Source organism: Pinus tabuliformis, chromosome 2_2 (genome assembly GCF_031772625.1).
Source record: "Pinus tabuliformis cultivar Carrire ecotype Pingquan chromosome 2_2, CPIR1, whole genome shotgun sequence".
NCBI lineage: Eukaryota > Viridiplantae > Streptophyta > Pinopsida > Pinales > Pinaceae > Pinus > Pinus tabuliformis.
Genome location: NC_142300.1, coordinates 905,062,211 through 905,074,722, shown reverse-complemented (window position 1 = coordinate 905,074,722; position 12,512 = coordinate 905,062,211).

Genomic DNA, 12,512 nt, shown 5'->3' with positions numbered 1-12,512 from the left:
CATGTTCAACCATTGTCAATCATAGCCAACCATGGTTAACCATGGTCGAATGTCACATTGTGACGAGGATTGTCTCACCATGAAAATCAACCATGTTTATTTTAGTGTTTATAATATTTAACTGAGGGTTTATATACCTTGAGTTTATAATATTAGTCCCTTAGGTTTAATATTATTCCCTTAGGTTCATAATCCCTTGGGGTTTTAGTACTAATCCCTTGGGTTTATTTTTCCTTTGGGTTCATAATATCAATCCCTTGGGTTTATTATTACCTTGGGTTTATATTATCAATCATGGTCAACGATGGTTAACCATAGCAAACCATGGTCGAATGTCGCACTGTGACAAAATCTGTCTCCATATAAAAATCATGGACAATCATGGTCAACCATGGTTGATCATGATCAACCATGATTTATAGAATCAAACATGGTCAACCATGGTCGAATATTCCATTGTGACAAATATTGTCTCGATATGAAAATCAACCATGGTCCAATGTTACATTGTGACAAAGATTGTCTCGATATGAAAATCAACCATGGTCCAACATCACATTGTGATAACGATTGTCTTAATATGAAAATCAACCATGGTCAACAATATTTATTTTAGTGTTTATAGTATTTATCTTAGGGTTTATATACCTTGGGTTTATAATATTAGTCCCTTGGGATTAATATTATTCCCTTGGGTTCACAATCACTTGGGATTTTAGTATTAATCCCTTGGGTTTATTATTCCTTTGGGTTTATAATATAAATCCCTTGGGTTTATTTTTCCCTTAGATTTATAATATCAATCATGGTCAACCATTGTCAATCATAGCCAACCATGGTCGAACATCATGTTCTGACAAAGATTGTCTCGATATGAAATTCAACGATGGTCAACCATGGTCCAACATTACATTGTGAAAAGGATTGTTTCAATATGGAAATAAACCATGATCAACCATGGTCAACCATGTTTATTTTAGGGTTTATAATATTTAAGTTAGGGTTTATATACCTTGGGTTTATAATTTTTATCCCTTGGGTTTATAATATCAATCCCTTGGGTTTATTGATCTAAAGGTTCATATTCCTAGGGTTTAATATTATTCCCTTAGCTTTATAGTCCCTTGGGTTTACCATGGTTGACCGTCACATTCCCACAAATATTGTCTCAATATGGAAATCAACCATGGTCAACCGTGGTCCAACGTTGCGTTCTGACAAATATTGTCTCGATATGAAAATCAATCATGGTTAACCATTTTCCAACATTGAATTGTGACAATGATAGTCTCAATATGGAAATCAACCATGGCCAACCATGTTTATTTTAAGGTTTATAATATTTATGTTAGGGTTTATATACCTTGGGTTTATAATTTTTATCCCTTGGTTTTATTATTCCCTTTGGTTTATAATATCAGTGCCTTGGGTTTATTGATCTAAGGGTTCACATTCCAAGGAAATAATATTATTCCCTTAGGTTTATAGTCATTCGGTTTTTAGTATCAATCCCAAGGGTTTGTTATTCCTTTGGGTTTATAATATCAATTATGGTCAACTATGGTCAATTTATAAATTCAAAATGATCAACCATGTTCCAATGTCGTATTGTGACAAATATTGTCTCAATATGAGAATCAACCATCGTCAACCATGGTCCAATGTCGCATTGTGACAAATATTCTCTGAATTTGAAAATAATTCATGGTCAACCATGGTCCAACGTCACATTGTGACAAGGATTGTCTCAATATGAAAATCAACCATGGCCAACCATGTTTATTTTAGTTGTTATAATATATATCTTAGGGATTATATATGTTGGATTTATAATATTATTCCCTTGGGTTTAATATTATTCAATCACGGTCAACCACATTTTATAAAATCAATTGTGGTTAGCCAAGGTTAATCATGGTCAACCATGGTCGAATGTTGCATTGTGACAAATATTGTCTCAATATGAAAATTAGTCATTGTCTCAACCATGGTCCAACGTCTCATTATGACAAAGATTGCCTCAATATGATAATCATAGTCAACCATGGTCAATCATGGTTAACCTTAGTCAACCATGTTTAATAAAGTCAAACATGGTACACCATGGTCAACCATGGTTGAACGTCACATATTGACAAAAATTTTCTTAATATGAAAATCAACCATAGTTAATCATGGTCAACCATGTTCCAATGTCACATTGTGACAAGGATTGTCTCTATATGAAAATCAACCATGGTCAAGCATGTTTATTTTAGTGTTTAAAATATTTATCTTAGGGTTTATATACCTTGGGTTTATAATGTTAGTCCCTTGTGTTTAATATTATTCCCTTAGGCTCATAATCCCTTGGGGTTTTAGTATTAATCCCTTGTGTTTATTGTTCCCTTGGGTTTATTATTCCATTGGGTTTATAATATCAATACCTTGGGTTTATTAATCTAAGGGTTCATATTTCTGGGGTTTAATATTATTCCCTTGGGTTTATAATGTCTCGAGTTTTTAGTAGTAATCCCTAAGTTTGTTATTTCCTTGGGTTTATAATATCAATCATAGTCACCATGGTCAATCATTGTCAACCATATGTTTGACCAATATTATTCTTTTGACCATATGTTTCCTACAAGCTTTGAATAACAGAAAGGGCCTCCCAAATGCGCACATGTATTTGAACTCGAAGTCATATTTATAATTCATGATAGTGGTCACATACCATGTTTTAACCAATAAATATATGATAATTCGATATTATGTCTTTCATATGCAGAGTAAAGAATATGACGTGAATACCTATGATTGGCATGTCTAACTAGGGCCTAAATTCAATAGTAAAGAGAGAGAATTTTATTAAATATATAATGCACAATATTACATTGCAACCTTGCTTCTTATCCATATGAGTCTCTGGATTTGATAATGAGGTATTGACCCTGCGATAAATAAAACATTGAGTTCTATCTCAGGGACCTCTAGTCTAATTTTAGGACAATAATAAGCTCTCATATTTATATCTAGATTTCCTAGGACTAGCTTCAAAATGGCCTAACCTATAATGTTTGACCTCTTTTTGTAGATAAAAAGAAAAATAAAGCCCTAGTATGTAAGGCTAAAGTCCAATGGAAGGACCTTGCGTTTTTTTAAACAATACTTGTTGGTGAAAAAGGAGTATGTGACCCAGGGAAAATGTACCTATGTCCACATATCCTTCCCTTAGCTAAAGGGAAACCAACCAATTTTATTTTGTTGACCATATGTTTCCTACAAGCTTTGGATAGCAGAAAACACAGAAAATGGCTCCCGAATGCACACATCTATTTGAACTCAAAGTTGTATTCTTAATTCATGGTAGTGGTCACCCTTCCATCATGTTGGCAACCTGACATGCCTTTTTGTCTCTGTACCTCTAAAACATACAAGCTCTATTTGACAATTTCCAAATTAGAAAAAGTAGTCTTCTAGGATGAAAAGACAAAGCGAGTACCATCCATCTTACTAACAAGCCATTTTGTCTTTGAAACTCTAAGATAAACAAATTCAGTTGCACTCTAAGATAAACAAACATTTTCAATCTACTGTACAATTAAAACTTCACCTGTCTACCCATGATTAATATCTATTGCTAAATAAAACACTACTTGTTACCTGGTTAGGATTGTTTCTTATTTGACTTCGATCCAAAATCATTCAACATATTTAGTTCATTTATTGTGTTAATATGCCCATTAATCTCTATAAAGAGAAATGTTATTAGAGTTTGAGAATCTATCAACACACACATTCTTACACATTGTTATTAAAATATTTTAAATTAAGTTTTTCTATTAACAATGATGTGAAAGCCCTCATTTAGCCAATATGTAAGGCTATGGTCCAATGGAAGGAGCTTGCATTTTTTTTAGTAGTACCTCCTTGGACAAAAAGGAGTAGGTGACCTAGGGAAAATGTAACTATGTCCACATCTCCTTCCCTGAGCTGAAGTGCAACCAACAAATTTTATTTTGTTTACCATATGTTTCCTACAAGATTTGGATAGTAAATATCTCACTAAACCATCCTTGACTTGGAGTTTTCATGGTCATTTGAAGCTTTAAATCACAAGAACTAAAAATCAAACAACATCTTTACGTATGTCTGAGGAACCACAACACTAAATCCATTGAATGCTCAATTATATCATCCTCCATGAATAATAACCAAGCATGCCATGCACAAATCTTAGAGTTGTTTCATAATTTAAATCACCTACATACCATATTTAATCTTTAAATGTGATAGAATATCCATTACTACATCAAAATGTCACACCACTATTGGCAAAACTAACTTCCATCTCAGGAACCTCTGGTATGATTTTAGGACTATAATAAGCTCTCATATTTATATCTAGATTTCTAGGACTAAATTCAAAATGGCTTGGCTATAATGTTTGGCCCCTTTGGATTTGATTATGTTTTCATTCATGCTAAGACTTCAACAAACACTTATATGTATGACTCGATATTGAATAGGTACATTATTCTTCCATTTTGTAGCTGCATTAGTTCTAACTCCATTGAATTTTACTGTACACCCCTTAGTATAACTTAGAATTTGGCATGGTTGAAATCTCCTTCAAACTTATACGATATTTACACTTGAAAAAATTGATATTAGTAGAACTAGAAATTAGAAAGCGACCCATTACATCCAACTCTGGATTTCCGATAATGGCATTTGATGGACTTTGGGAGACTCTGTCCTTAAGTTTGTCAAATTTATTTTGCACTTACATTTGTTTATATATTCATTTGTTTTCAGCTTCCATTAAATTTCAAAGCACATGAAATTTGTTAATCCAAATACAAAAGTTTGTGCTCTTATGAATTTTCTATGAAGAAACAAAATTGTCAAACATTGCAAGTCGATTTTTCCATAAAAGAATCTCTTTAATTTTGATTTTACATACATTCAAAAGGGACCAATTTAGAAATAGGAGCTCATGGATTTGTTTCAAAAATGGAATTTTTTATTTTGATTTTGATTTTACAATGGGGATAATTTAGGAATGCAATGCACATTCTTCATCTAATATCTTGGAGGGAATATGCGAGAAACTTGTTATCAAGGATACTCTGCGTCATCCTCCCTCATTTAGAAACTTTGAATTTTCTAGTTCAAAATCACTTGCTTTAGCCATTTGGATATATTTAAGTAGATCAATATTTGTGATACAAATGTTGTAGTTATTATAATTCAGATAGTTGAAACGTAAATGAAAGCTCATTATGAATTTGAATTTGGATATTACACAATAGCAATTTCATTAATCAATCATTTAAGGGACAAAAAAGAACTTGACACAAAATATATATTGAAATTAACCATTCAAATTTAAAATATATCATGTATATTGAAATGCTGAAACATTCAATAAAATACTCTCTTAATTGTAACGATTGTCAGGCTAGGAGGTAACTCCTCAAATAAATTGTGTTTATTCATTAAGATTTCTCATGGTTATGTACATGAGGGAGTGAATCTTTGGCTTCACCTCTCGTTGAATATTTATTTTCCATTATTTACTATTTACATTATTTACAAGTGTTCACCCAGTCCCAATGATTAGGTGTCAACATTCCCCCCCTTAATCTGAAGGGATGTTGGTGAGTCCAAGCATCATTCTGAATCTTTCAAGCTTTTCTCTTCCAAGCGCTTTGGTGAAGATGTCTGCAATCTGCTCATTAGTGGAACAATGGTGTAGATGGTTGGTCTTGGCCTCAACATGATGTCGAATCAGATGGTATTTTGTATTGATTTTCTTTGTTCGATCATGGAACTTTGGGTTTTGGGCCAACTTTATTTCTGAGGTGTTGTCAATCATGAGTGGAGTTGAATGTACTTGTTTTACCTGCAACTCTTCCAAAATTTTCCTAAGCCACACAATTTCTTTTGTTTTCTCAACTGTTGCCACATATTCTGCCTCTGTTGTGGAATATACTGGAACTGATTGTTTGCATGATTTCCAGGAGACAGCTCGTGATCCAAGACTCATATCATAACAAGAAGTAGATACCCCAGTTTCTTTGTCTCCATCGAAGTTTGAATAAAAGTATCCAATCAAGTTGAAGTCGCCCACATGTGTATACTTGAGTCCAAAGTATTGGGTTCCCTTCAAGTACTTTAGAACTCTTTCTGCAGTAGACCAATGTCCCTCACAAGGCTTTTTCATAAACCTAGAGAGGATTCCAACAACAAAAGAAATGTCTAGTCTGGTAGTAGTCAGGTAGTTGAGACTTCCTACAAGTTGTCTATACTTTGTTGCATCCTCAAATTCTTTCCCTTCAATGGATGTCAAATTTAAGTTTTGTTCCATTGGAGTAGTTAGAGGATTGCACTCAGCCATGCCAAACCTGTTCAAGAGATCTCCAATGTACTTCTTTTGAGAAAGGAATATAGACATCGGATGTTGAGTTACTTCAATACCAAGATATTAGTGAACATAGCCCAAGTTAGTCATTTCAAAACATTTCCTCAATTCCTTCTTTATATATGCAATGTAGCTCTCATTGTTCTCTGCCATCAAAATATCATCTACATATACCACAACATATACAATTGTTTTTCCAACTTTCTTGAGAAACAAAGATGCATCATCAAGATCATAATGTTAGAGGTTGAGTTTCAGAAGATGCTCAGTTAATTTTTCATACCAAGATTGCGGTGCTTGCTTGAGGCCATACACGGATTTCACAAGTTTGCATACATTATGTTCATGTACCTTCACAGCAAATACTTCAGGCTGGGACATAAAAACTTTCTCTATCAGATCTCCATTAAAGAAAGAAGTTTTACATCCATTTGATGGACTTTCCAACCATTCTGAGCTGCTAGGACAAATAGTGTCCAGATGGTAGCCCATTTTGTTGTGGGGGAAAATGTCTCCTCATAATCGACCCCTTCCTTTTGTGCAAAACCTTTTGCCACAAGCCTAGCTTTGTGCTTGTCAAGTGAGCCATCGACTTTATACTTATTCTTGTAGACCCACTTGCAACCAATTGGTTTGGTTCCCAATGGAGGATCACCCAACTTCCAAGTTCCATTCTTTATCAAGGCATCATACTCCTTTTGCATCACTTCTTTCCATTCATCATGAGAAGCGGCTTCTTTGAAGGAATTTGGTTCAAAATTTGTAGACAAATTCAGTTCACAATCATAAGAAACATCCATATCAACAAGTGAGCCAGAATCATCTACATCACCTCCATTTTGCCTGGTTGAATTTCTTGTTCCTTTCTTTCCAACCTCATCAGGATGAACACTTTCAAGTGTCTTTGTTAGCCACTTTGGGGTACCTTTCTGAGATGGTCTAGGCTGCTCAGTTAAATGAGTTGGGACTGAATCAAGATTGAGTTTCCCAATTTTGTCAATCACATCACTCTAGGTATCATCAATGGTTGGAGTTTCATGTGGTGGAGAGAGTGCTTCAGAAGAAGATTCCACAGATTGATCTAGTATAGGAATCTCCCCTTCAAGATGTGGAATCTGAATATCAAATTCTTGAAATGATTTTTCCTATCCGAATCTATCCAAGAAATCAAGTTTCCACTCAACAACATTGTCAGCTTTAGAAGATTAAAGAAATATTACATCTCTAGATACAACAAACTTTTTATTAAATTCATCATAGAGATGGTATGCTTCGGAGGTATTTGAATACCCCAAGAAGATATGCTTACGACTCCTTGTACCAAGTTTGTTTCTATGTACCTTTGGTGTCAATGCATAACATGTGGAACCAAAGACCTTGAGAGGAAAGTGGCCATACCACATTTCATAAGGAGTCTTTTTTCTAATAGAATTAGATGGACATATATTCTTTACATATACAACACATAGAACTGCATCAGCCCAAAACATTAATTTTACATTCTTGAAAAACATCATGGATCGTACCATATTTAAAATTGTCATATTCATTCTTTCAGGTACATCGTTCTGTTGGGGATTATATGGCACAGTTGTTTGATGTTTGATCCCATGCCGGCGAAGATATTTTTCAAATTCATTTGAACTGTATTCCTTTGATAACTTTTATCAAGGCATCATACTCCTTTTGCATCACTTCTTTCCATTCATCATGAGAAGTGGATTCTTTGAAGGAAGTTGGTTCAAAATTTGTAGAGAAATTCAGTTCACAATCATAAGAAACATCCATATCAATAGGTGAATCAGAATCATCTACATCATCTCCATTTTTACTGGTTGAATTTCTTTTTCCTGTCTTTCCAACCTCATCAGGATGAACACTTTCAAGTGTATTTTTCAACCACTAGACATTTCTCTGATAGGTTTTATCAAGGCATCATACTCCTTTTTCATTGCTTCTTTCCATTCATCATGAGAAGCAACTTCTTTGAAGGAAGTTGGTTCAAAATCTGTAGACAAATTTAGTTCACAATCATAAGAAACATCCATATCAACAGGTGAATGAGAATCATCTGCATCACCTCCATTTTTCCTGGTTGAATTTCGTGTTCTTGTCTTTCCAACCTCATAAGGATGAACACTTTCAAGTGTCTTTGTCAGCTGCTAGACATTCCTTTAATAATTTTTATCAAGGCATCATACTCCTTTTGCATTGTTTCTTTCCATTCATTAGGAGAAGCGACTTCTTTGAAGGAAGTTGGTTCAAAATTTGTGGACAAATTCAGTTCAAAATCATAAGAAACATCCATATAAATAGGTGAATCAGAATCATCTACATCACCTCCATTTTTCCTAGTTGAATTTCTTGTTTTTGTCTTTCCAATGTCATTAGGATGAACACTTTCAAGTGTCTTTGTCAGCCACTAGACATTGCTCTAATAGCTTTTATCAAGGAATCATACTCTGTTTGCATTGCTTCTTTCCATTTATCATGAGAAGCGACTTCTTTGAAGGAAGTTGGTTCAAAATATGTAGACAAATCCAGTTCACAATCATAACAAACATCCATATCAACAGGTGAATCAAAATCGTCTACATCACCTTAATTTTACCTGGTTTAATTTCTTGTTCATGTCTTTGCAACCTCATAAGGATGGACACTTTCAAGTGTCTTTTTCAGCCACTAGACATTCCTCTGATAGATTTTATCAAGGCATCATACTCCATTTGCATCGCTTCTTTCCATTCATCATGAGAAGTCGCTTATTTGAAGGAAGTTGGCTGAAAATCTGTAGACAAATTTAGTTCAATATCATAAGAAGCATCCATATCAACAGGTGAATCATAATCATCTACATCACCTCCATTTTTCCTGGTTGAATTTCTTGTTCTTGTCTTTCCAACCTCATCAGGATGAACACTTTCAAGTTTCTTTGTCAGCCACTAGACATTCCTATGATAGCTTTTATCAAGGCATCATACTCCTTTTTCATCGCTTATTTCCATTCATCATGAGAAGTGACTTCTTTGAAGGAATTTGGTTGAAAATATGTAGACAAATTCAGTTGACAATCATGTTGAAATATGGCAACAAGAATATTCCAATTTAATATGTCCTTGAATTAAATTGTGAATTAAAATCGAATTTAGTCTTAATAGCTACTTGGAAATAATTAATTAATTTATTTTAAATTAATTAGTTGGAGAAATTCAAGTTAGAAGTCTTTCTGAAGTCATGCAAGAGTTATCCTTTAAATTAAGGAGATAAGATTGAGTTATATTTGAGTTGTAATTAGTTAACTCAGTTTACTGAGTTAAGTCCAGTTAAATTAGTTCCAAACTGTTTGAGGAACTAATAGTGAGTTAACAGTCAGTTGATGCATTAATGCACTCAACTAGTGCTATTCCAGTTAACTAAATATTCCCTCATCAGAAACTCATCCATGTCTATTCTGAGAAAGACCCAGTTGAGATTAATGTTCAAGGACAATGTACTATCAGTTGCATGTGTTTTCTCATGGAGAAAACTCATGCATGCAATCAAGGATTCATCCTTGAGGATTGTGCAATTTTGAAGTTTGGTTTTCCACTTGGTAATAGGAAAATCATCCAGAAGGAAAAACGCAACGAAATAAGAGCTTGGAGGGAAAAGAGGAAGGCTGGAGAGAAGCCAAGATTTCCTGTGAGAATCTGTGAGGATTGTACTGAGAGCTGGCTAGCTGTGAGAGCTAAGGCTTTGTATAATTCCTATGTATTTCCACCATGTATGATAATACAATAGTGTGGGGTTTTTAGCTGAGGCTTTCCCCAAAGTATTTTCATGTGTATTGTGCCATTGATTCTTCTTCTTCTAGTTATATTGTTCAGCTCGATCTTTAAGCTTCTGCAAATTGACAGTAGAAGTAGGTTATAGTATTCTGCTTTGATTTATATTGCATTATCGAGTTAACCTATCACATATTTTCTACATGGTATCAGAGCTATGAACATTATACTGAGAAGAGAATTCGAAGTTTGAAGTTCAGGTTTACAGGTGCAAATAGAATTCATATCATACTTCAAGGTTGGCTAATGGTGTTCTATGGCTTGAGACTCAAGTATGCCTTGGAAGGTAGCTTGAATTACATGGCATGGAAAGATAGAATGGAGGATGTATTAGAAGACAATGTATTGAAGGAATTCATTGATCAAGAAATCCCAAAGCCAGCTTCAACTAATGCACAAGAGTTGGTTGAGTGGAAGAAGTGTGCGGAAAAGGCGAAACTAATCATCCTTGAGGGAGTTCGAGACCATATTGTCTCGAGTCCCCATGGGAAGGATACTCCATTTTCAATGTGGAAAACATTGAAGGAACTCTACCAGAACAATAGCGACCATAGGAAATTGGCGCTCAAGGATAAGCTTCGAAGAATCAAGATGGAGAAGGGCGATACTATTTCCACATAACTGAACAAGCTCACCACCTACAGAGATGAGCTTGGCAGTGTGGGAATAACTACTTCCGATGATGATATGGTGAGCCTCGCTCTCCTTGGCCTTCCAAAGAGTTGGAATAGGTACCAGGACACTGTGAATGGAAGGGAAACTGTTGGATTGGGAACGACTATGGTCAGATCTTATGTAGGAGGAGATCAGGAGGAGCACACGGGATGGTTCTTCATCCAAGAATGATGATGAAGAAAATCTGGCCTTAGCAAGTAAGGCAAGGAAAGGGAAGGGGAAGGCTTCCCATTTCAAATCGAATTATTCTCACGGAGGGAAGAAGGGTGACATGTCTAAAGTAAGATGCTTTAATTGCCACAAGATGGGACATTATGCGACTAATTTCCCATTGAAGAAGTCCAAGAAGGGATCCTCGGAAGGATCGGAAGGTGAGGCATTAGCCTCTCAGTTCGAAATGGACTTTACCCTCACCGCATGCATGGTGTCATCGATGATGGGTTGTGTTTGGTATCTTGACAATGGAGCCTCATTCCACATGACCGGGATAAAAATTTATTTAGTGCCTTAGAGGAGAAAGAACTCAAGATGCACATAGAGATGGATGACGACAGAAGGTATAGTGTTTCAGGAGTGGGCATGGTTGCTTTTCTGAGGGAGCAGATGTGATGTATGTGCCTGGACTAAAGAAGAACTTGGTATCAGACACGATGTTGGAGGACAAAGGCTACGATTTTGTCTTCAATAAAGGAAAGGCGTTCCTAAGACACATAGCCACAGGTCAGACCGAGAGGATAGGGATTCGAGTGAAGAATCTCTATAAACTAGAGGTAGATGATTGTGAAACATTGAGTACGAAAGTAGAATTGGTGCAAAGCAAAGACATTGGTGAGTTGTGGCACAGGCGGTTGGGTCATTTGCATCATAGGGCTTTGAAGATAATGCAATAGATATCTACATGACTTCCCAAAGGTAAACTTGAGCAAGTTGACACATGAAAAGGTTGTACCTTGGGAAAGTACACCAAGTCTTCCTTTCATGATCAAGACAGTCAAGCAGAGGATATCTTAGAGCGAGTTCATACTGATTTGTGTAGACAATTCTCGACGAAATCCACAATGAAGCAAAGGTATTATGTGATTTTCATTGATGACTATTCTCATAAATGCTTATTTCATGCAGAAGAAGGACCAAACCTTCACAAAGTTTTGTGAGTTCAAAGCTTTGGTCGAGAAAGAGTCAGGGAAGAAGATCAAGGCCTTGAGAAGTGAAAATGGTGGAGAATATGTCTCTCAAGAGTTTAAGGACTTTTGTGTAGCGGAAAGAATTAAAGGAGAGTTGATGACACCTCATAACCCACAACAGAATGGGGTGGTTGAGAGGAAGAACAAAAATATTGTAGGGGCAGCATGGGAAATGCTAAATGACCAAGGCCTACCACTTCACTTGTGGGATGAGGCATGCAACATAGCGGTCTATTTGCAGAATAGAAGCCCACATCGCATACTTTGGATGAAGACACCAGAGGAAGCTTTCTCCCGTAAGAGACCAGATGTGGGTCACTTCAGGATCTTTGGCTCATCGGTATATTGCCATGTGACAAAGGATGCACGGGAGAAGCTTGAGCCGACAACAGAGTTGGGCATATTTGTGGGGTACACTTATAC